This window comes from Tachyglossus aculeatus, chromosome 2 (assembly GCF_015852505.1).
Source record: "Tachyglossus aculeatus isolate mTacAcu1 chromosome 2, mTacAcu1.pri, whole genome shotgun sequence".
Taxonomy (NCBI): Eukaryota; Metazoa; Chordata; class Mammalia; order Monotremata; family Tachyglossidae; genus Tachyglossus; species Tachyglossus aculeatus.
The window spans coordinates 9,519,514-9,544,700 of record NC_052067.1 but is presented as its reverse complement, the minus strand read 5'-3'; the positions used below and the strand labels follow the sequence as shown (position 1 = coordinate 9,544,700).

The window sequence follows — 25,187 nt, the reverse complement described above, 5'->3', positions numbered from 1 at the left end:
GGTCTGCTGTGTGACCCTGGGCAAGTCACTGCACTTATCTGGGCTTCAGTTACCTCATCTGTAAAATGGGGATTGAGACTGTGAGACCCTCATGGGACAGGGACTGTGCCCAACCCGATTTGCTTGGGTCCACCCCAGTGTTTAGTACAGTGTCTGGAACATAGTAAGTGTTTAACTAATACCATCATCATCATTATTATTATTATTATTATTTCATGGGGCTCACAGCCTGTATTGGAGGGAGCAGAATGTATTCCCCATTTTACAGATGAGGTACCTGAGGCCCAGAGCACGGGCCTCTGCCCAAGGTCACAAAGCAGACACGTGGCAAACCCAAGATTAGAACACAGGCCTTCTGACTCCCCATGTTCTTTCCAATGGGAGAAAAATGCCTGGAGTATTTTGGTGGATTTTTCAGCCCAGATTCAGGACATTAAAGGAGTTAAGGGTTTGGATCCAGGCATTTTGAAAGTAGCTGCTTTCCCTTTTTTTGTCTCTGGAGCATCACCAACCTTCCAGGAGCCCTTATCCTAAGGAGATTTCAGGTCAACCCAGGAAATCCCCCGGCTCATTATCCTGTGACCCTGGAGGCTGGCCCTCTCCATAGACCCCTGTGGTTACTCAGGTCAAAAGCCTGGCAGTTCAGAAAAGCTGTCCACTGAATCTGTATGTTTCTGAAAGAAACCCCTATTGGGGCAAGTTCACTCTTCAGCCTGACTCACCTGACATGTGTTTACATGATCAATGCTATTTATTAATAATAATAATGATAATAATGGTATTTTGTTAAAGCTCTTACTATGTGCCAAGCACTGTTCTAAGAACTGGGGTAGATACAGGGTAATCAGGTTGCCCCACATGAGGCTCACAGTCTTAATCCCCATTTTACAGATGAGGGAACTGAGGCACAGAGAAGTTAAGTGACTTGCCCAAGGTCACACAGCAGACAAGTGGCAGAGCCGGGTTTAGAACCCACATCCTCTGACTCCCAAGCCCGTGCTCTTTCCACTAAACCATGCTGCTTCTCGTGAGTTATTCTTCGTGAATTATTGAGCGCTTACTGTGTGCAGAGCACTGAACTAAACTCTTGGGAAAGTATAATACAATAGAGCTGGTAGACACACTCCCTGCCCACAAGGAACTTATGGTCTAAAGGGGGAGACAGACATTAATATAAATAAGCAAATTAATAATACCAATTAATAATTGTGGTATTTGTTAAGAGTTTACTATGAGCCAAGCACTGTTTTAACCGTTGGAGTAGATACAAGGTAATTAGGTTGGACACAGTCCCTGTCCCACATGGGGCTCACAGTTTTAATCATCATTTTACAGATGAGGTAGCTGAGGCACAGAGAAGTTAAGTGGCTTGTCCAAAGTCACACAGCAGACAGATGGCAGAGCCAGAATTAGAACCCACGTCCTCTGATTCTCAGGCCAGTGCTCTTATCCACTACATCATGCTGCTTCCCCTACTAGGCCATGCTGCTTCTATATAAGTATATGCGTATGCCCATGAGTCCATTAGGAAGGGGAGCCATTCATGAGGCACAGCTGATCTAACTGTGGCTCACGGAGAGAGTGGGCTTACCACCCCCCAACTCCCATCTTCACTTCCCCCTCAACTCAAAACCTCATTCCGAGTTCCCTTCTCTCCTTCCAGCTGCGAATCCTGCTTTCTGTCACCTTCCTTACTCTGCTGAAAATGAAATTTTGCTCATCCTTTAAGAACGCTCCATCAGCTCTGCCCTTCCTACCTAACCTCCCTCCTCTCCCACTACTCCCCAACCCACAAACCAATTCACTGTACCTCAATCTCGGCTATCTTGCTCCAATCATTCATTCATTCAATATTTATTGAGCGCTTACTGTGTGCAGAGCACTGTACTTAGCGCTTGGGAAGTACAAGTTGGCAACACATAGAGATGGTCCCTACCCAACAACGGGCTCACAGTCTAGAAGGGGGAGACAGACAACCAAACAAAACATGTGGACAGGTGTCAAGTCATCAGAATCAATAGAAATTAAGCAAGATGCACATCATTAAGAAAATAAATAGAATAGTAAATATGTACAAGTAAAATAAATAGAGTAATAAATCTGTACAGTCACTTGCCTATGTCCTGCCTCTGGCCTGGAACTGTCTCCCCCTTCACATCTGACAGCCCACCACTTTCCCCATCCTCAAAACCTGACTAAAATCTCATTTGCTTCAAGAAGCCTTCCCTAGACGACCTCATCTTTCCCTGCCATATTCACCACCCCTACTATTGATCGACTGACTGAAAGTGGTCCCTTGTTGCTCAGAAGGGCAGAAAGCACGTCTGCTGCTCCCAGAAACAAGCCTTAGGGGTAGCATCGTGAAGTGAGATTTAACTAGGTCAGTCTCGTTCATTTACATAAGCAAATGAGGAAAACCATGTCCCTTTACCCAGTGTTGTGGTCACCCTTCTATACCTTGTGTTGGGGATTTCCACTACTGTCAAGGTAGAGGAGGAGTGAAAGGAAGAGAAGAGGTGGTAAGAAGCAGTATGTCCCAGTGGATAGAGCCCAGGCCTAGGAGTGAGAAGGACATGGATTCTAATTCTGAATCTGCCATTTGTCTGCCGTGTGACCCCCTGGCAAGCCATTTTACTTCTCTGTACTTCAGCTACCTCAGCTGTAAAATGGGGATTAAGACCATGAGTCCCATGTGGGACATGGACTGTGTCCAACCTGGTTAACTCGTATCTACCCCAGCACTTAGTACAGTGCCTGGAACATAGCAAGCGCTTAACAAATACCAAGACAAAAAAAGACACAGCCTAGAGGGAAAAGCATGGGCCTGTGCGTCAGAGGGGCCGAGTTCTGCCACTTGCCTCCTGTGTTACTTTGGGCAATTCACTTCACTTCTCTGTTCCTCAGTTTCTTAATCTGCAAAATGAGGATTGAGTACCTGTTCTCCCTTCCACTCACATTGTGAGTCCTGACAATGTTAATGATAGTATTCATTAAGTGCTTCCTATGTGCCAGGCACTGTATAAAGCGCTGGGGTAGATGCAAGATAATCGGGTTGGACACAGGCCCTGTCTCTCATAGAGCTCCCAGTTTTGATCCCCATTTTACAGATGAGGTAACAGAGGTACAGAGAAGTGAAGTGACTTGCTCAAGGTCACTCAGCAGACAGGTGGAGGAGCCGGAATTAGAACCCAGATTGTTCTGACACCCAGGCACATACTCCATCCAGTAGGCCACTCAGGAGAGGGGCTAATTCCAACCCAATTATCGTGTACCTACCCCAGCACTGAGTACAGTGCTTGGCACATGGTAACAAATACTGAAATTATTATTATCGTTATGGTAGTACACTCACCCCTCACCCGTTCTCTCCTCCCTAGGCTTGGATCCTCAGGCTCTGAACTCCATCCATCCTGATTCCACCCAGACCTCGCAGCAAGTCAAACAGCCCTTTGGATGCTAAAACGCGAAGGAAACTCACTAAGCCATTTCAGTGAATCAAAATAGCGGAACCAAAAGTCAGGCTTATGTCAGAGGCTCACTGATCAGAGGCTCAGTGGCCAGAATGCGCATGAAAATATGCCTCTCCCCACTCCCCATCCCCACACTCCCCTGCCAGCAGAGGCAGGATAAATTGCATCTTCCACAAAATTGAGCAGGACTTATTCATGGTGGCAATGTGTGCATTTAGCCGGTGATTCCTCTGTGGAGGTGGCTTGTAAATGAGGCCTGGGCCTGTAGGCTAAATGCTTTTAACCACCTGAGAAATTCAATCATCTACTAGCAATGTATTCCCTGGGAGTTTATTATTGCCATCGAAAGGGGAAATTAAGGGGTATTAGCAACAATACATTCGTTTAACACTGCATAATACGTCTGGAGATGATGTAATTGTCAGCTAATCAAAATGCTCTATTTTGTCTGAGATTCTCTAATAACAAAATATAAATTTGGTAATAGGTCCTGTCTTAGGAAACTATTATATTTGTATTATTGAGTTATGACATTTAATGAAGCACTCTGAGCTCCACTGTTCTCTAAAGGGGAATGTGTAACTCTACTTTTCTGGCTTTTGAGGAACCACTGCTCCCTGTTTGCAGAATGCTTCGGGACTCCCTGTCCCTCAGTCATCAATCCATCAATCAGTTATTTTATTTTGTTAATATGTTTTGTTTTGTTGTCTGTCTTCCCCTTCTAGACTGTGAGCCTGCTGTAGGGTAGGGAGCGTCTCTATATTTTGCCAACTTGTACTTCGCAAGCGCTTACTACGGTGCTCTGCACACAGTAAGTGCTCAATAAATACTATTGAATGAATCAATTAATCAATGAATCAATACTCTCCGTTTCGAGCCGCTGAGTACTAAATGCCATACTAAGTATGGAAGAGAAACCAGATCTACAGTTCCTGCCCAGGAGGAGCTTACAACCTAATAGGGAGTCAGACAGAGAAAAAAAGATTTACAAGGAATGGAAGAAGGAAAAGAATGAGAATATGACAGGACTATATCAACTCTATCAACTCTATCAGGATGAAAAGACAAATAACTCATTGAGTGTACAAATAAATATCTTCATTAGCAAATGAATGATAATAAAAATAATGGTATTTGTTAAGTGCTTACTAAGTGTCAAGCACTGCTCTAAGCATGGGGGTAGATATGAGCTAATCAGGTTGAACACAGGCCCTGTCCCACATGGAGATCACAGTCTTAGTCCTCATTGTATAGATGAGGTAAATGAGGCCCAGAGAAGTGGAGTGACTTTCCCAAGGTCACACAGCAGACAAGTATGCGGCAGAAGCTGCATTAGAACCCAGGTCCTTCTGACTCTCAGGTCTGTGCTGTAGCCACTAGGCCAAGCTGCTAATACAGATGTATAACTGCTAAGGAAAAGAATAAACTACCTAAATTCTAAGCATGGGGATAATGTGAATTTGTTGGGTCAAGCTTCTTGGAGGAAATGGGATTTTAGGAGGACTTTGAAGTTGGGTTAAGCTTTGGTCTCTCTGTTGAGGGGAATGGAATGAGTAAGGGACTGGGGCAGGAAATTGAGAGTTAAGTACAATTAAAAGATGAGTTTAATTGTTTTGGACAAGATAAGAAATCAGATCGCAGGTGGGGAAGTCAATGACTGACTAGAAAATTTAAATAAAAAAACTAATTTTGCTGGTTTTTGTAACTAGAGCTGGTAGGGAGTGTTTATAAATAATAATCAGAATTTCACTGATACTGTCAGGCTTGTAAGTTGCAAACATCATTAAACATTAACAAGATGCACAATTTGAATTATTTCATCTGCATCTACCTGCCAATTGTCCCTCCCGACTTCTGATTACCTGAACCCCCTTATGTTGCCTCCAGCCTGAACATCAGGAGGAAACAAAGTTGACCTTCACTGAGCCAAAGCTGTTGATTTCAAATCCAGTGTTTCCAGGATCTTATTTATGCCTTTGTCACCTTTTCCATTCTAGGTTAACCAAAGAACAACATATAGAATAAAATCATCAGCGATGATACAGGGTGCCAGTTGTTTTCCATAATAATAATAATTTGCACTTGCTTTCTAAGTGCTAAGCACTGTGCTATAAGCTCTGGTGAAGCAGCAAGATGATCAGGTCAAACACAGTTCCTGGCCCCCCAGGAGCTCAGAGTCAAAGAGGAAAAGAGAATAGGTATTTAATCCTCATATCACAGATGTGGAAACAAAGGCAAAGAGAAGTTATAGGATTTGCCCAAATCACTTGGAAAGCAAATGGCTCTGTCAGAATTCCGATTCCGATTCCTTGACTCTCAGGCCTGCGTTCTTTCCAGTAGCTCTCAGTGCTTCCCCAACTATTTAAATTCCCACTTCGTAACTGATTCCATGATTCTGAAGAGATATCAGTCCTTCCCACTCTCAGATCGTGAGCCTCTTGCAGGCCACGGTCCATATCTTGATATTCCTGTCTTCTTCCCACTGCTGGGTATAGTTTTTCCTGCATCATAATAATAATGACAATAATAATAATAATAACATTTAAGTATTTACTCCATTCCAAGCACTGTACTAAGTGTTGGGGTGGATACAAGATCATCAGATTCCACATGGGACTCACAGTCTAAATAGGAGGGATAATATTCATTAATTAATTCAGTCGTATTTATTGAGTGCTTACTGTGTGCAGAGCACTGTACTAAGGGCTTAATATATATTGAATCCCCATTTTGCAGATGAGGGAACTGAGGCACAGGTGAGATAAGTGACTTTCCAAAGGTCCCAAAGCAGACACGTGGCAGAGTCAGGGTTAGAACCCAGGTTCTTTGACTCCCAGTTTGTGCCTTTTCCGCTAGGCCACAGTGCTTCCTACTGCTATGACCTCTTTAGAAATTGCTTGTGTTGGTAATTATGAAAGTTCTAGGGATGCTAGCCAATTAAATGATCTAGGATTATACCTTCTGCTTGGAGGTGATGCTCACAACGGTGAGAATGCATCCGTATTGGGGTGTGACTGGAAGAACAAGGCCTTTTCAACATTTATGCACCCGTGAAATTTCTTCTCTATTGTGCTGATTTATCAGCTGTTTACGTTATCTCAAAACTGTTTTTGTTTCTGCCTCTGGATATAGTGACTTTCCCAAAGCATGTGCTCTAAAAGAGCTAATCCATGTCTTTTTGCTATATTCCAGGATGCCTCTTTTCAATCAATAATATTTACTGAGCAATTACTCTGTGCAGAGCACTGCGTCAAGCACTTGAGAGAGTGCAATGGAGTTATTAGTCCCATTATCTGTCCTTAAGGAGCTTACCATCTCCGGCAGTCTGCAGTAGGCCCTATCCCCTAAGGTCCTGAGTCATTTCATCTTTAAACAATTCTGCTCTCCTTTCCTCACTTTCCCCTTTCTGTTTTCCTTCACCTCCATAGCTATCTTGTCAGCGTGGCTCAATGGAAAGAGCAAAGGTTTTGGAGTCAGAGGTCATGGGTTCAAATCCCAGCTCTGCCAATTGCCATCTGTGTGACTTTGAGCAAGTCACTTAACTTCTCTGTGTCTCAGTTACACTGTGAGCCCCTCATGGGACAACCTGATCACCTTGTAACCTCCCCAGTGCCTAGAACAGTGTTTTGCACATAGTAAGTGCTTAATAAATGCCATTATTATTATTATTCAGTGCATCGGATGGTAGCTCTCTGGGTATCCTGTTTATCATCAATTCTCCTTGCTGGGACAGCCAGCAAAGGTGTACTGTGATTCTGCATTCCAAGACACGGAGGCATTCCGACCTTCTTAATTTCTCCTTTTTTGACCATCCATGCACAATACGCCAAGGAAGCAGAATTCCTTGACAATCTCCAGGTCTGCACTACTGATGACCACCACTTCTTTATCCTCAGGCTCACTTCTCCAGTCATTGTCAAAACTCCATCGGGGCTTCTCATTTGGTTTAAGACTAAATCTGAAAATGTTACTTTGAAGATGCCAAACTAGTCTCGGAATCAGAGGAAGAAATTATGAAACACATAAGGACCCATAATTAAAATCATTTTTCATGCTTTGAAATTCTGGGTTTTCCATTGTGTTGGCTGAAGAAGACCTGTTTATCATGGTGGATATATATTAATGTAAAACTCCTACCCATTGGCTTATGCAAAATCTATTATATTTATATTAATAATGGCATTTATTAAGTGCTTACTATGTGCAAAGCACTGTTATATTATAATATTATCATCATATTTAAATTCATCTAGGAATAGTCTCGGTTTCCTCATTCATTCATTCAATCATACTTATTGAGTGCTTACACTTGGAATTCAGCAACAGATATTGACAATCGCTACCCAACAACTGGCTCACAGTCTAGGAGGGGGACATCATCAGGAGGATTAATTCTCTGGAGAAGACACTAAGTCTGGGGAAATGTGAAAGAGGCAGACCAGCAGCTACATGGATAGAAACCGTAACGACAATAATGGAAGAACCGTTGGCAAGGTTACGGATTATTGAAGAAGATAAGCCGTTCAGGAGAAAATATAGCCATAGAGTTGCTATGAATCAAAAACAACGTGACGGCATTTGACAATAATAATATTAGAATCATGGCAGAGTCACATCTCTAAGAATTCCAAGAGTGTACAGGATTTAAAATCAATATGGTTGATCCTTTTTCCCAAAGGTATTGATCACTAGGGGAGACAGTGGGGCAGCCTATACTCACGGTCAGGCTGAGCTATAGTAATATGCGTTCTTAAATCGTCACGTGGCACTCATGAGCACCCGATTCCAATTATGTAAGATGAAATAAGATATATCGATCCTTACAACCTACTGGAGCTCCCCCCAAACTTCAAGATTGTCATACTTGAAATACATACCAGATGCATAGTCTGTTTCGTCAGTTTTACCTCTGTGGAGATGGACATTAAGCGGAAAGCATGTTTCTTGCAATAATAGAGAGTGCCAGTTGTTAAAGGGCAGAAGAAAATTAGGTATAGGAGGGACCTAATACGGTGCCCAATTAATTCTAATACCACTCTACTATAGAAGCAGTGTTGCCTAGTGGATAGAGCACGTGCTTGGGAGTCAAAAAGACCTGGGTTCTAATCTAATTGCTATGTGCTGTGGGGAACTCGCTTCACTGGGCCTCAGTTACCTCATCTGTAAAATGGGGATTAAGACTGTGACCCCCATGTGGGACACGGATTGTGTGCAACTTGATTACCTTGTTTCTACCCAGCGCTTACATAATGCCTGGTGCATGCTAAGTGCTTAACATATATCATGAAAACCAATAATAATGGTGGTATCTATGTGCTATCTCTGTGCCAAGCATTGTGGTGAGCGCTGAAGTAGATAAAGAATAATCCTGTAGGATACAGTCCCTGTTCCACATATACTTCTACAAAAGATAATAATTGTGACATTTGTTGTCAGCTGTGTGACTTTGGAAAGTCACTTAACTTCTCTGTGCCTCAGTTACCTCATCTGTAAAATGGGGATTAAGACTGTGAGCCCCCCATGGGATAACCTGATCACCTTGTAACCTCCCCAGCACTTAGAACGGTGCTTTGCACAAGGTAAGTGCTTAATAAATGCCATTATTATTATTATTCTTGAATCATTACTATACACCGAGACTGTACTGATCTCTCGGGTAGATACACAGTAATCAGGCTGGACCCAATTCCTGTCACACTTTTGGGTTCACAGACTAGATATGAGGAAGAACTGATATTTAACCCCCATTTTACAGGTGAGAAAACTGAGGCACAGTTCTCTGTTAGGGGAGTTGCCAAGATCATCCAGCAGGCTAATGGTAGAACCAAGATTAGAACCCAGGTCCTTTGACTCCTAGGCCTGTGCTCTTTCCACTAATCCATGCTGCTTCTCAATGGCACCTAGAAAGTGGCTTCTACTGGTTATTTCCTAAAATTAGAGACAGTGGAACAATCTCAAGAATGGTCCACTGCAATCTAAGCCTCCTTTCCTAACTGGGCCAGAACACTTTGGGCAGTCAGTCAGTCAATTGTATTTACTGAGTGCTTACTGTGTGCAGTGCACTGTACTCAGCCCTTGGGAGAGCACAATATAACATTATAACAGACACGGGCATTGGAGTCAGGGGTCTTGGGTTCGAATCCCAGCTCTGCCACATGTCTGCTGTGTGACCTTGGTCAAGTCACTTAACTTCTCTGAGCCAGTTACCTCATCTGTAAAATAGGGATTAAGACTGTGAGCCCCACGTGGGACAACCTGATCACCTTGTATCCCCCAGCACTTAGAACAGTGCTTTGCACATAGTAAGTTTTTAACAAATGCCATTATTATTATTATTATTATTATTATTACATTCCCTGCCCACAATAAACTTAGAGTCTAGAGGGGGAGACAGATATTATTATAAATAAATTACAGATACATGCGCAAGGGTTGTGGGGCTGGAAGGGGAGATGAATAAAGGGAGCAAGTCAGGGTGACGCAGAAGGAAATGGGAGAAAAAGAAATGAGGGCTAAGTCAGGGAGGGCCTCTTGGAGGAGTTGTGCCTTTAATAAGGCTTTGAATTGGGAAAGAGTCATTGTCAGATATGAAGAGGGAGGGTGTTCCAGGCCAGAGGCAGGATGTGGGCAGGAGGTCGGTGGCCAGATAGCCGGACGGGAAACCTGTTTACCAACTCTGTTATGTTGTACTCTCCCAAGACCTTAGAACAGTGCTCTGCCCTCTGTAAGTGCTCAATAAATATCACTGATTGCTTGATAGTCCCTTGTAATTCCAGGTCTCCATCCTGCCTAGTGATTCTTTTTTCCATGGGAGCTTTAGTACTTCTCTTCAGATCAATATTGAGGGTACAAATTTCATTGTCTTTATTAGCTATTATGTTTTTCTTGACAAATTAACATTTGAAGGCCTTGATAATTCTATTTACAGAGTTTCTTGTAGGGAAAAAGAACCCTTGACAAATTACTAGATTCCCTCCGCTCACTGCCCTTGTAATTACTTGGTACAAGGTGCAGGCTGCTTTTGTAATTTAGTAAATGGAATTAATGTTTGGAGGATTAAAAAGCTCCCTAATTAACAAGCTAAATGATTGAGAGCAAATGACTTCTACTTAATGGCTATTTGAGATTATGCCTAAACCAGAGAAAACAATCTCCATACATGACTGAAACATTCCTTTCGGCTTTCCTTTGTTTGCAGATTTTGGATCGGTGGGGATGATCTATTCGGGGCTAGCATAATTGCAAAGTATTTTCCTATTATCTCTGACTACATCTCTATATGGGCTAAACAGAAAGACAGGATTCTAATACCATTTCCTGTGTCTGCAGTAGTAAGCTGTAGTATTGTGGCAATTACCACAAAGGAGACATTGTGGAGGCTGAAGTGCTAACTGGGGTGTGGCCGGAGGATCCTGTTTCAGTTTGAAACAGAAAAACGCTGGTAGTTCAACTCGGAAAGTTGGATTCCCCATGCCACTTGCGACCAAAAAGCAACCTACAAAGATAAGGACCTGAACATTTTTTAGCATGACCTATAGTCTCGCCTAATGCTAAACTAACTTACATCTTTCCGGTTTCAAAATGCAACTGCAGGGACCTACAATAGTCAAACAAGGCAAGGAAATGGTTGCAGTGCTTTTAGCCCGATGACCGGATAAGACATGTTAAAACTTAGATTTTCCCCCAGGTGAAGGTTACTCAGATAGTAGGTTACCGTTAAACCCATAGCTTCGACTTGAGTGAGGTTCAGAAGAAATAGAGGAACAAGTAGTTTTATTCTAAACCAGCATTTTATGATAAAATCTAACAATCCTATAGGAACTGGACTGTTGATTTTCCATTTAGATCTTTTCTATCAATCAATCAATTGGTCATATTTATTGAGCACCTATTGAGGGTGAAGCAATGTATTAAATTCTTGGAAGAGTCCAACATACAGTCCCTGCTCAAAAGGAGCTGGCGAATCCAACAGGCGAGACACACAGGTAGAAAATATTGTCCAAGAGAGAAATGGGATTAAGAGAAAATAGTTCAACTGTATCGCGGTGAAATCCTGTTAATTAACAAACGAATGTACAAAACAACCTCTCCCCCAAAAAATATATGTTTATGAACGTGAGTGCTAAGGACAGGAATAAAATACCTAAGTGCTAAGTGGTAAAAGAAATAAGATTAACAGAAAATAGTTCAACTGTATCAGGGTGAAATCATGTAATCAACAACCGAATGTACAAAGGAAACTCTACCTGGAAAAAAATAGATGTTTATGAGCATAAATGCTATGGACAGGAATAAAACACTCAAATGGCAACTGGGGTGTTGTAAATTACTTAGGGAAGGATTTACGGAGCCACCATGGCAGCTTGACCTGTGAGGTGAATCCAGGCCTTGTCTTCTCACAGGTGGAGGGAGATGTGAGGTCCCTAGCTTTGATTGCTGATTTGTACTTCCCAAGTGCTTAGTACAGTGCTCTGCACACAGTAAGCGTTCAATAAATACGACTGAATGAATGAAGGAATGAATTTAAAATTGACTGGATTTTGGGTAGGCTCAGGTTGAGGTGATTAGTACCCCCAAGTTCCAGGCCACTCTAGGTCCAGAGGACAGCATGCTCAGACTAGGATGAGGAGGCATCAATTAATCGATGGTATTTATTGGGTATACTAAGTGCCCAGCACTGCTTGGGGAAGTAGAAAACAATAAAATGGGCAGACACATTATAGGACTTTACAGTCTACTGTGCTCTTGGTAACCTCAGATTTCCTGCTAGCCATCAGCAGCCTATTCCATGGCCCGGAGCAAGCCAGAGGAACAACAGTGAACTTATTATAGGCCTGAAGGAAAAGCCCCCCCATTTTGAAGGAAGAGGAGATTCTTTTCTTTTACATATTTGTTAAGCACTTGAGATGTGCTAGGCTCTGTTCTAAGCACTGGGGTAGATACAAAGTAAACAGGTTGGACACAGTCCCTGTCTCACTATCGTAAACTCCATTTTACAGATGAGGTAACTGAGGCCCAGAGATGTGAACTGAATTGCCCAAGGTCACACAGCAAACAAGTGGAGGAACCAGGATTAGAATCCAGGACCTTCTGACTCCCCTGGCCCGTGCTCTATCAATTCACTTCAATTCAATCATATTTATTGGTTGCTTACTGTGGGCAAAGCACTGTACAAAGCACTTGGGAGACTACAATATGTCAATATCCACTAGGCCAATCTTATTCTCATTTAGTCTTGACAGCAATGGAGAGATAGTTGTCACTGAAAAGCAGCATGGCCTCGTGGATACTGCACAAGTCTGGGAGTCAGAAGGACCTGGATTCTAATTCTGGCTTTACCACTTTATAATGACATTTATTAAGTGCTTACTATGTGCAAAGCACTGTTCTAAGCACTGGGGAGGTTACAAGGTGACCAGGTTGTCCAAGCACTATTCAAAGCACTGGGGAGGTTACAAGGTGACCAGGTTGTCCCACGGGGGGCTCACAGTCGTAATCCCCATTTTTACAGATGAGGTAACTGAGGCACAGAGAAGTTAAGTGACTTGCCCAAAGTCACACAGCTGACAATTGGCAGAGCCGGGATTTGAACCCATGACCTCTGACTCCAAAGCCCGTGCTCTTTCCACTGAGCCATGCTGCTTTACTGCTATATGACCTTGGGCAACTCACTTCACTTCTCTGTTCCTTGTTTACCGGATCTGTAAAATGGGGATTAAGACTGTGAGTCCCATGTGGAATGGATTGCGTCCAACCTGATAGCTTGTATCTACTGTGGTGTTTAGTACAGTGCCTGGCACATAGTAAGTGCTTAATAAATACAATTTAAAAAATATAAATAAAAAGCCCCATTCCCATCAGCTCTGAGCTCTCTTCCTCACTTCAAGGCCCTACTGAGAGCTCACCTCCTCCAGGAGGCCTTCCCAGACTGTGCCCCCTCTTTCCTCTCCCCCTCCTTCCCCTTTCCATCCTCCCACCTTACCTCCTTCCCTTCTCCACAGCACCTGTATATATGTTTGTATGTATTTATTACTCTATTTATTGTACTTGTACATATCTATTCTATTTATTTTATTTTGTTAATATGTTTTGTTTTGTCCTCTGTCTCCCTCCTCTAGACTGTGAGCCCACTGTTGGGTAGGGACCTTCTCTATATGTTGCCAACTTGGACTTCCCAAGCATTTAGTACAGTGCTCTGCACACAGTAAGTGCTCAATAAATACAATTGATTGATTGATTGAGCAGGTCTTTCTCATCCGGGTGGGGTCCCCCTCATCCTGTCATGGCCAGGCCTTGGGGTACAACCTGCTAGCTAAGCCTTGCCTGGGTCAATGGCTCATATAGAGGTGAAGTGTCCCACTAAGTTACCCTCCCATTGGTTTGTGAGCTCCTTGTGGAAAGAGAATAAGCAGCGTGGGCTAACGGAAAGAGCACGGCCTGGGAGTAAGAGGACCTGGATTCTAATCCTGGCTCCGCCACTTGTCTACTGTGTGACCTTGGGCAATTCACGTAACTTCTCTGGGCCTCAGTTACCTCACCTGTAAAATGCAGTTTAAGATAGTGAGCCCTATAAGAGAGAGGGACTGTGTCCAACCTGATTACTTTGTATCTACCCCAGCACTTAGAACAGTGCCTGGCACATCTTAAGTGCTTAACAAATACCGCACAAGAAAAGCCTTCCTTCTTCCTGCAAAAGGGGGATCTTCCTTCAGCCCTGTCCTACCTGATTAGCTTGTATCTACTCTACTGCTTAGTACATTTTAAGTGCTTAACAAATCCCATAAAAACAGGAACATGCCTTGCCCTTCCATTTTTTAAACTTGATTACTTCCTCTTACTGGCTATTTATTTTATGTCTGTCAACCCTGCTAAGGCAGTGATATTGTCTGCCTTTATGGTATGTGCATTAAAACAATACTATTGACTGAGTGAAATTCATTCTGTAACTCATGCAGGCTTCTCAGTGTACAACCCAGGCTGGTCTCTTTCATATGTGAATTTGTTGAACACCCCTGATAACGCAACATATTCGTGTCAAAAATAGCTTTAACTTGTAAAATAAACAGTTGAATCTTTCCCATGAAGGTAATTCCTGGAAGCATTTTCCCTTTCTGCCATCGCTCTCAGCCCTCACTCTAGCAGATTGGGAGCCCTAGTTTGGGACCCAAGAGCCTTTATTGGATATTTATATATTGCCAGGACAAACAAGAGGCCTAAAAAAGCAACACTGAAGCAGGGAGGGGTGGTTTCTACAGAGTCTTCACTTAGTCAAATCCCTACTTGTAAAATTTCCTTCATCAAATCATCTTTTCTTCTGCTTCTTTCATTAGTGTGGATGGGGGGTGGAACATTATAGGTACCACCTGTCTAATGCACTCAGTTCTTTGATAATGCAGGGCCTACGTATCTGATGTGGCCCGAGTGGAGGAAAACTCGCATGACGGAATGTGTGCCTTGAATCTCACAACATGTGGGAGAACCGCAACATCTCTAATGACTGTCATGGTGTTCTAGCCCCGTAGAAGCTGGTGGCCCCAAGAATTCTCCCCAAAGGTGTTCTAGATGAAAAGACTGGTGAAAGCACATGCTATGGAATAATAATAATAATAATAACTGTGGTATTTGTTAAGGGCTTACTACGCACCAGGAACTGTACTAAGCACTGGGGTAATTACAACGTAATTGGGTTGGACACATTCCCTGTCCCACACAGGGCTCACAGTCTTAATCCCCATTTTACCGATGAGGTAACTGAGGCACAGAGAATTATTATTATTGTTATTATCATGGTATTTGTTAATCGCTTACTATGTGCCAGACACTGAATTAAGCACTGGGGTGGATACAAGCAAATTGGGTTGGACACAGTCCCTGTCCCATGTGGGGCTCGCAGTCACAATCCCCATTTTACAGATGAGGTCACTGAGGCACAGAGAAGTGAAGTGACTTGCCCAAGGTCACACAGCAGACAAATGGCGGAGCCAGGATTAGAACCCAGTTCCTTTTGTCTCCCAGGCCCGTGCTCTATTCACTATGTCATGCTGCTTCCCTAAGAGCAAAGTGTTCTTTCAATTGTGTCTGTTTCCTCTTTTCCAACTTCTTCCTTCAGAGTGCATTTCTGTTCATCATTTCAGATCATATTCTTGATGCCACCAAATATAAACCTCCAAATGTTTTTGTGGTCGATCATCCCTAAAGACAGAGTTACACTTATCAGACAAGAAATAGGAAAGATACTGACAAAGTGAAAACTAGAATAAAGAAGGTCAACACATCCAAGGTCAACACAACCTTTGGGAGATTATTAGAGTGCTGCAGCAGACTGACACTGGGCTTCAGATAAAATCAACCAACCAGCAATATTTACTGACTATTTTTTATTTATATTAATGTTTGTCTCCTCCTTTAGACTGTAAGGGCCTTGAGGGCAAGAAATATGTCCACTGACTCTGTTGTACTTTCCCAAGTGCTTAGCCCGGTGCTTGTCACCTAATAAATGTTCAATAAATACTGTTGATCGATTGTTTACTGTGTGCTGAGCACTGTACTAATCACTATTTTTAATGGTGTTCGTTAAGTGCTTTATTATGTGCCAAACACCATACTAAGTGCTGGGGTAGATACGAACAAATCCTGTTGGACACAGTCAACATCCCACATGGGGCTCACAGTCTTCATCCCCATTTTACTGCATACAGTAAGTGCTCAATAATTATGATTGAATGAAAGAATGAATATTTGGTATCGGAATGACAGCAATGTCAAAACAAGCGTTTTAGACTGTCAGGTAATAAATGAGGTAAACGGACAATAATAATAATAATAATAATGATAATAGTATTTGTTAAGGGCTTACTATGTGTCAAGCACTGTTCTAAGCACTGGGATAGATACAGGGTAATCAGGTTGTCCCACGTGGGGCTCCCACTTATGATCCCCATTTTACAGGTGAGGTAACTGAGGCACAGAGAAGTTAAGTGATTTGTCCAATGTCACACAGCAGATAAGTGGCAGAGCTGGGATTAGAACCCACGTCCTCTGATTCCCAAATCCGGGCTCTTTCCACTAGGCCCCGCTGCTTCTCTGATCCAACAGATCCAAGATAATAGACAAGAACAGCTCTTAGAAGAAAAGGATGAAGAAGCTTCTGCTTGTACCCATCACCTCATGCCTATAGAAGCATACATGTTGGTTTCCTGTAACACAGGGGGCTACATTTTCCCAAAATACCATATTAAGGAAAATTCTGGTTGCAATACTCACCACATCAAACCATCACTTTTGCCTGTCACCATGGTGCATCCAAATATGCTCTCGCTCGGTCTGATGATTAAGCCCTGGTTTCCAAATGTTAAGACTGTGAGCTCCCCCACGCCGGGACAACCTCATCACCTTGTAATAATGATGGCGTTTATTAAGTGCTTACTATGTGCGAAGCACTGTTCTAAGCTCTGGGGAGGTTACAAGGTGATAAGGTTGTCCCATGGGGGGCTCACAGTCTTAATCCCCATTTTACAGATGAGGTAACAGGCACAGAGAAGTGAAGCAGCGTGGCTCAGTGGAAAGAGCACGGGCTTTGGAGTCAAAGTTCATGGGTTCAAATCCCGGCTCTGCCAATTGTCAGCTGTGTGACTTTGGGCAAGTCACTTAACTTCTCTGTGCCTCATTTACCTCATCTGTAAAATGGGGGTTAAGACTGCGAGCCCCACGTGGGACAACCTGATCACCTTGTAACCTCCCCAGCGCTTAGAACAGTGCTTTGCACGTAGTAAATGCTTAATAAATACCATTATTATTATTATTATTATTATTATTAAGTGACTTGCCCAAAGTCACACAGCTGACAATTGGCAGAGCCAGGATTTGAACCCATGACCTCTGACTCCAAAGCCCATGCTCTTTCCACTGAGCCATGCTGCTTGTAACCTCCCCAGCGCTTAGAACTGTGCTTTGTGCATAGTAAGTGCTTAAGAAATGCTATCATTATTATTACTATTATTATAGTCAAAAGAAAATGTGAAAACAAATGTTATGGTGCAGCTGACTGTATGCCCAAGTGGCAAGCCTGAGTCTAGGAATCAGAGGACCAGAGTTCGAATCCTGCCTCTGCCACTTGTCTGCTGGGTGACCATGGGCAAGTCATTTAGCTTTTCTGTGTCTGTTATCTCATGTGTAAATTGGGGATTATTCATTCATTCATTCAATCATATTTATTGAGCGCTTACTGTGTGCAGAGCACTGTACTAAGCACTTGGGAAGTACAAGTCAGCAACAGATAGAGACAATCCCTACCCAACAACGGGCTCACAGTCTAGAAGGGAGATTAAGACATGAGCCCCATGTAGGACATGAGCTGTGTATAATCTAATTAGCTTGTTTCTACTCTAGCGCTTAGCACAGTGTCTGGAATATGGGAACCACTTAACCAATACCGTACAAAAATTCTGAGTGCTTCCCCACACTGTTGGGTAGGGACTGTCTCTATATGTTGCCAACTTGTACTTCCCAAGCGCTTAGTACAGTGCTCTGCACACAGTAAGCACTCAATAAATACGATTGATTGATTGATTGATTCCCCAAATCTGTTTTCTGTTTTAATGTCTGCCTCCCCACACTAGACTGAAGCTTCTTGAAGGTAAGGATCATGTTTACCAACTCTACTACATCGTATTCTCCCGAGCACTCAGTACATTGCTCTGCACATAGGAAGCATTCAATGAATACCATCGATTGATTTGTGTGTGTGTGCTCTCTAGAGGTTAAGAAACTGAAAGCTACTGAGAAAATAAGAGTTAGAGGAGAGAGAAACGTGATTGGAAAATACACATCTTTAATCCATTTCTATTCATGTCTGTCTGCCCCTTTAGACTGTAAGGTCAATCAATCAATCAATAATAAATATGTACAAACATATATACATATAAGGTCATTGTGGGCAGGGAATGTGTCCATTATATTGTGCTCTCTCCAGTGTTTAGTACAGTGCTCTACATACAGTAAGCACTCAATAATACGACTGACTGACTGAAAAAAGAAAACAAAGATGGGGCAAATTTTAAATCCATTTCTTGACGTAGATCAAGTTTAGTAAAAATTATAGATGCGCTTTGTCATATTCATTTGGGGCTATGTTGGATCTATAAAAAGTGCCATTCTTCAATTTATCATCAGACTCTCACAGATCATATCACTAAAATCATATCTAGATTGTGTTGCTTTAAAACCATGGTCCCAAATGGGATTTTTATCATTTCTTTCCTTCTGCACATTTTTTTTCTTGTCTGAGTCCAAGGGGCAATTAAGCAAGTTAACGTGAGTTCATGAATAGGAAAGGCTGATTAACTGGTTTGACTTTAGTAGCCCAATTTACAGTGCGTGGCGATTCCACAGTTTTTCTCATTCTAATATACGAATCCCATGCCGCACGCTCTGCCTCCTTCTATAAAACAGGGGATGCCTTTTTTCAGAGAAACCAATGCACCTGAATTGGGTAGGGGTTCAGAGTGAAGCTCTCTAGGTTTGGAGGCAGGGATTGTTTGTTTGTTTGTCTGTCTGTTTTGTCTTAAATTAGCTCACAGCTTCTTGGCCTTCCAGAAAAACACTTTGGCAAAATGCAGCTAGCATTACATTTGTTCTCATGATTTGCTTGTTAAATCTGATTTGTCTTTACATGAAGGTTAAGTGCGTGCACCAGGGATCGTTAGATATGTAATACATGTTCCAAGAAAGTGTTCTTTCGTGGGGGTTGTTGGGCAAATTCTCCTTCCAAAGTTCTGGTACTTTCCTGCGGACTTTACTTCTTCCCAGCCTGAACTTGTCCAGTTGGGGGAAAGGACGTGGATGAAGTGCGTGGCAATATGCCCATGTTTATTTCTAAAGATTGTGTTCAAGAATGAAAGGCACCAGCGAAGATGTGATCGCTTAAAAGCTGGAGCAACTAGCATTCCAGGCCTCGGATTGGTCCAGGTGAATGGGGACTTAAAAGCATTTCTGTTTCACTGGTTTCCTAGAAGAGAAGCAAGCACAAACTTGCCTCTTCGGTGGACTTCTGGGAAGAGTCTTCTGAAAAATGAATGCTTTGTGGGAAAGGAATGTGTCTACCAACTCTGATATATTGTACTCTCCCAATACAGTAAGCACTCAAAAAAAAACCCACCAACTGACTGATGATTGAGAGTCAATGACTTGGTAAAAGCTTCAGGCAAAATTTCTGGCAAATCTGCCCTTCGTCCCCACCAATCCCCCAGGACACACAAACACACAAAGCGAGGTAACGGGCCTCATTACTCAACACAGGAGAAACCTGAGCAAAAATGAGAAGAGAGGTCATGACTAATGTCTATTGGAATGACTCATGAGTGACTATCTCCACCCTGGACGTGGCAAAAGACAATACTTTTGGACATGAGTTTTCTTGGGCAGACTAATCCAATGGCTACAGTCACCCCACCTTTTCATTCTTCTTTTATTTTTATATTTTGTGGTATTCGTTAAGTACTTACTATGTGCCAGGCCCTGTACTAAGCATTGGGATAGATACAAGGTTATCAGATTGTAATGGTCCCTGTCCCAAATGGGCCCACAGTCTTAATCACCACTTTAGAGATGAGGTGGCTGAGGCCCAGAGAAGTGAAGTGACTTGCCTTAGGTCACGCGGCAGACAAGGGGCAGATCCGGGAAGAGAACCCAGGTCCTTCTGATTCCCATGCTCTATCCACTAGGTCCCACTGCTTTTCATGGGCATCTTTGTGGGTGACCGGTGCTGTGCTGTTGTAGCTCGCTCATAGGAGGAGCAGTAAAAAGAAAAGCAGAGAACGTGGGCTCAATTAAAACAAATTGTGCCTATGGAATACAATCTGTATGGGACTAGTGATAGTTGAAAATGATTCGTCAGACTGGATTTCAAGCACTTTTACAGTTCAGCCAACGTTATTTATCAAGCATCTATTCTGTTAGGACTACTGTACCGAGTGATTGAGGGAGTACAATGGAATTAGTATACCTGAACTCTCAATCAATCAATCGTATTTATTGAGTGCTTACTGTGTGCAGAGCACTGTACTAAGCGCTTGGGAAGTACAAGTTGGCAACATATAGAGACAGTCCCTACCCAACAGTGGGCTCCCACCCTCAAGGGGATCACAGTCAATAAGATCACAATACCTATCCAACCAGATTTTCTTGAACCCACCCCAGTGCTTAGTACAGTGCCTGGCACATAGTAAGCGCTTAACAAATACCACAATTATTGTCACTATTATTATTATTCCCCTCTCAGGATCGCACCTGGAGGGTTTTCAGTACTCTACCTGTCAAGACTACAGAAGGGAGAGTCAGGCAGAGGCATATCCATTCCATTCCTAGCTTGGGCAGTGGCTAGCGAGTGGAAGCCAATCTGCTACAAGTCAAAACTCACCTGTGCTGGGAAGCAGTGGCATGCGAGAGAGTTGAGGGAAGAGATTCGTTTACTGCGCAGAAGGAGGTAATGGTAAACCACATCGGTATTTTTACCAAGAAAACTCTCTGGATCAACTACGAGAACGATTGCAGATAGAGGAAGGGCATTCTGGGAGAGATGTGCCTATGGCATGGGTCAGACACGACTTGACAGCATAAAACAACAATAACAATTATTATTATTATTAACCAAACTTCTAGACTAAAGCAGGGCACTCTGAGGAAACAGTAAACCCTATCTGATGTTGATCCATCAATCAAACTTTACTCAAAGAGTTACACGAATGCTATATTACACTAAGTCTTGAATTTCCCCATCCCGGAAATTTAGCACACCGCTAATGGTCTCCAATTCTGTCCACTGCAATGTCAAATTCTGACATGTTTTCTTAATTATAAGTTTGGCGTGAAGAGTGCCTCCTATTCTTCTTCTCCCTCTACCTCCCATCTTCGTTCACTTTCTTGAATCCACCCCAGTGCTTAGTACAGTGCCTGGCACATAGTAATACTACAATTTTTATCACTATTATTGTTATTCCCCTCTCAGAATCGCACCTGGAGAGTTTCCAGTACTCTACCTGTCAAGACTACAGGAGGGAGAGTCAGGCAGAGGCATATCCATTCCATTCCTAGCTTGGGCAGGAATGGAATTAGTAGATGAGAGTACCCCCTAAACTGTCTTGTTTTGTCTTATGCCGTCAAGTCGCCTCTGAACCATAACAACTCCATGGACACATCTCTCGCAAAGCGCCCACCTCCAACTGCAATCGTTCTGGTAGTGGATCTAGAGCGTTTGCTTGGTAAAAATACAGAAGTGGTTTACCATTGCCTCCTTCCGCACAGTAAAGACGAGTCTCTGCCCTCGACTCTCTCCCACGCTGCTGCTGCCCAGCACGGGGGAGTTTTGACTTGTAGCAGATTGACTTTCACTCGCTAACCACTGCCCAAGCTAGGAATGGAAAGGATATGCTTCTGCTTGACTCTCTCCGCCTAGTCAAGACTGGTAGAGTACTGGAAATTCTCCAGGGGTGATCCTGAAAGGGGCCCGAAACAGTACTAATTACCTAATCACGGGGAACTTTGTCTCACACCCCTCTTCTCCTAACCTCTCTATCCCCTTGCTCACAATTGTACTCCATTAGATTGGATGTTCCATGAAAGCAGAGACTGTATTTATTTTACTTGTACATATTTACTACTCTATTTATTTTGTTAATGATGTGCATCTAGCTTTATTTCTATTTATCTGATGACTTGGGTAGGGACTGTCTCTATATGTTGCCAACTTGTACTTCCCAAGCGCTTAGTACAGTGCTCTGCACAAAGCACTCAATAAATATGATTGATTGATTGATTGATTGACACTTGTCCACATGTTTTGTTTTGTTGTCTGCCTCCCCCTTCTAGACTGTGAACCCGTTGTTGGGTAGGGACCGTCTCAATATGTGGCCAACTTGTACTTCCCAAGCAAGTAGTATAGTGCTCCGCACACAGTAAGCGCTCAATAAATGATTGAATGAATTAATTAATTAATTATTGCACTATCCCAAGAGCTTAGTGCAGTGCTTAGCACTCAGACATGCTCAATAAATGCCATCGATTCGATGAAGAGCAGGCAAAAAACAGCCCCTAAATAATCTCTTTTCCTGCAGCCCCATAGTTGAGGTGAGCAGCAGTTTTCTCTTCAGTGACCACTGGGCTGCCATTGAAAACCTTTTTTTTAATTTATTTATTTTTTTGTGTGTGGACTAATACCATTAGGCTTTATAAAGAGAGAAAGCTAGCTGGCCCAAACAACTTTTTTGATTGATTGTACCAAGAGTGGGAAGTCACGTGTTGGCCTAGCGGATTGAGCATGCGCCTGTGAGTCAGAAGGCTGTGGGTTCTAATTCTGGCTCTGCCACTTGTCTGTTGTGTGACCTTGGACAAGTCATTTCACTTCTCTGGGCCTCAGTTACCTCATCTGTAATAATAATAATAATGACATTTATTAAGCACTATGTGCAAAGCACTGTTCTAAGTGCTGGGGAGGTTACAAGGTGATTAGGTTGTCCCATGGGGGGCTCACAGTCTTAATACCCATTTTACAGATGAGGGAACTGAGGCCCAGAGAAGTTCAGTGACTTACCCAAAGTCACACAGCTGACAATTGGTGGAGCCGGGATTTGAACACATGACCTCTGACTCCAAAGCCCGGGCTCTTTCCACTGAGCCACGCTGCTTCTCTGGCATTTATTAAGCACTTACTATGTGCACAGCACTGTTCTAAGTGCTGGGGAGGTTACAAGGTGATCAGTTTGTCCCACGGGGGGCTCACAGTCTTCATCCCAATTTTACAGATGAGGTAACTGAGGACCAGAGAAGTTAAGCGACTTGCCCAAAGTCACACAGCTGACAACTGGCGGAGCCGGGATTTGAACCCATGACTCCAAAGTCCGTGCTCTTTTCCACTGAGCCACTCTGCTTCTCAAAATGTAAAATGCTGCTTTTGTAAAATGGGGATTAAGACTGTGAGCCCCCCATGGGACAACCTGATTACCCTGTATCTACCCCGACGCTTAGAACAGTGCTTTGCACAAAGTAAGCGCTTAATAAATGCCATTATTATTATTATTATCTGTAAAATGGGGATTGAGATTGTGAGCCACATGTGGGGCAAGGGCTGCATCCAACCTGATTTGCTTGTATTCACCCAGTGCCTGGTACAGTGCCTTGCACATAGTAAGCGCTTAACAGGTACCATAATTATTATCTCTATTATTACCTATCTACATGATTGGATGAATTAGATCATTCTGTAGAAGAAGAGATACATTACCTAAGTGAAAATGTTCCCACTCCTTTCACAGTAGAGTTCCAGAGAATAGCTAGTTCTCCATTTTTCAGAACAATGAAGAAAGTGTGCTGAGCAGTATCTGATTTCAAAATGTTTTACCCCTTCTGAACCACTACCTTTCCTGGCACTCTACAGGTTCGAGGAGATTCTGTTTCAAAAACACAGATGTCTGTCCTGACATGCAGTAAATGTCTGATGCCTGCAGAGATCAGGTTCAGCTTATTTCTTTTTAACAGTATTTGTTAAGTGCTTACTATGTGCCAGGCACTGTTCTAAGTGCTGGAGTAGATATCAGCTAATAGGACACAGTCCATGTCCCACATGGAGCTCACAGTTTTAATCCATCATTTGAGAGATGAGGTAACTGAGGCACAGAGAGGTTAAATGACTTACCCAAGGTCTTACATCAGACCAGTAGTGGAGCCGGGATTAGAATGCAGGTCCTTATGGGTGCCATGCAACCCCAAGAGCCCGGGAGCACACTGGGCTAGATGGGATTCACATGGCAGAGTGGATAGAATCCGAGAACGTGGGTTCTAATCCCGCCTCTACCACTTGTCTGCTGTGTGAACTTGGGCAAGTCACTTCACTTCTCTGGGCCTCAGTTACCTCATTTGCAAAAAGGGGATTGAGATTGTGAGCCCCACCTGGGACAGGACTGTGTCCACCTCAATTTGCTTGTACCCCCCCACCCCATGCTTAGTAAACTACCTGGCACAAAGTAGGCACTTAACAAATACCACAATTATTATTATCATTGTTATTATTAAAAAGCGAATCCTGGCCAGGCTCAGACTGAGTCTGGATGCAACATGGCACCATATAGTTGGAGCTTCTGGGGGAAGTCACATACACACCCAACTGACAGTGCTTTCTACTAACAGGAACACAACCCACCAATCAACGGTAATAATAATAATAATGGCATTTGTTAAGCGCTTACTATGTGCCAAGCACTGTTCTATGTATTGGGGGGCTACAACGTTATCAGGTTGTCCCACATGGGGCTCACAGCCTTAATCCCTATTTTACAGATGAGGTCACTGAGATGAGGAGCCGGAATTAGAACCCACGACCTGTGACTCCCAAGCCTGTGCTCTTTCCACTGAGCCACGCTGCTTCTCTTTAATGGTACCTATTCAGAATCTGCTGAGTGTGAAACGCTGTACAAAGTGCTTGGGAGAAAGCAACAGAGACAAAGACATTTATTCCTTGCTAGAGAAGCAGCATGGCTCAGTGGAAGGAGCCCGGGCTTTGGAGTCAGAGGTCATGGGTTCAAAACCCAGCTCCGCCAACTGTCAGCTGTGTGACTTTGGGTAAGTCACCTAACTTCTCCAACTAACAAGCGCTTAGTACAGTGCTCTGCACACAGTAAGCGCTCAATAAATACGATTGATTGATTGATTCTCCGTGCCTCAGTTACC

The 25,187-nt window shown here is 43.1% G+C and overlaps 1 non-coding gene across 1 annotated transcript; it reads left to right on the top strand.

Moving 5' to 3' along the window:
- Nucleotides 1-20,738: 20,738 nt before the first annotated feature.
- On the top strand, nt 20,739-20,876 carry LOC119925063. Its single transcript, XR_005449734.1, has one exon. It is a non-coding gene; the product is annotated as a small nucleolar RNA SNORA7 (small nucleolar RNA).
- Nucleotides 20,877-25,187: the final 4,311 nt, after the last annotated feature.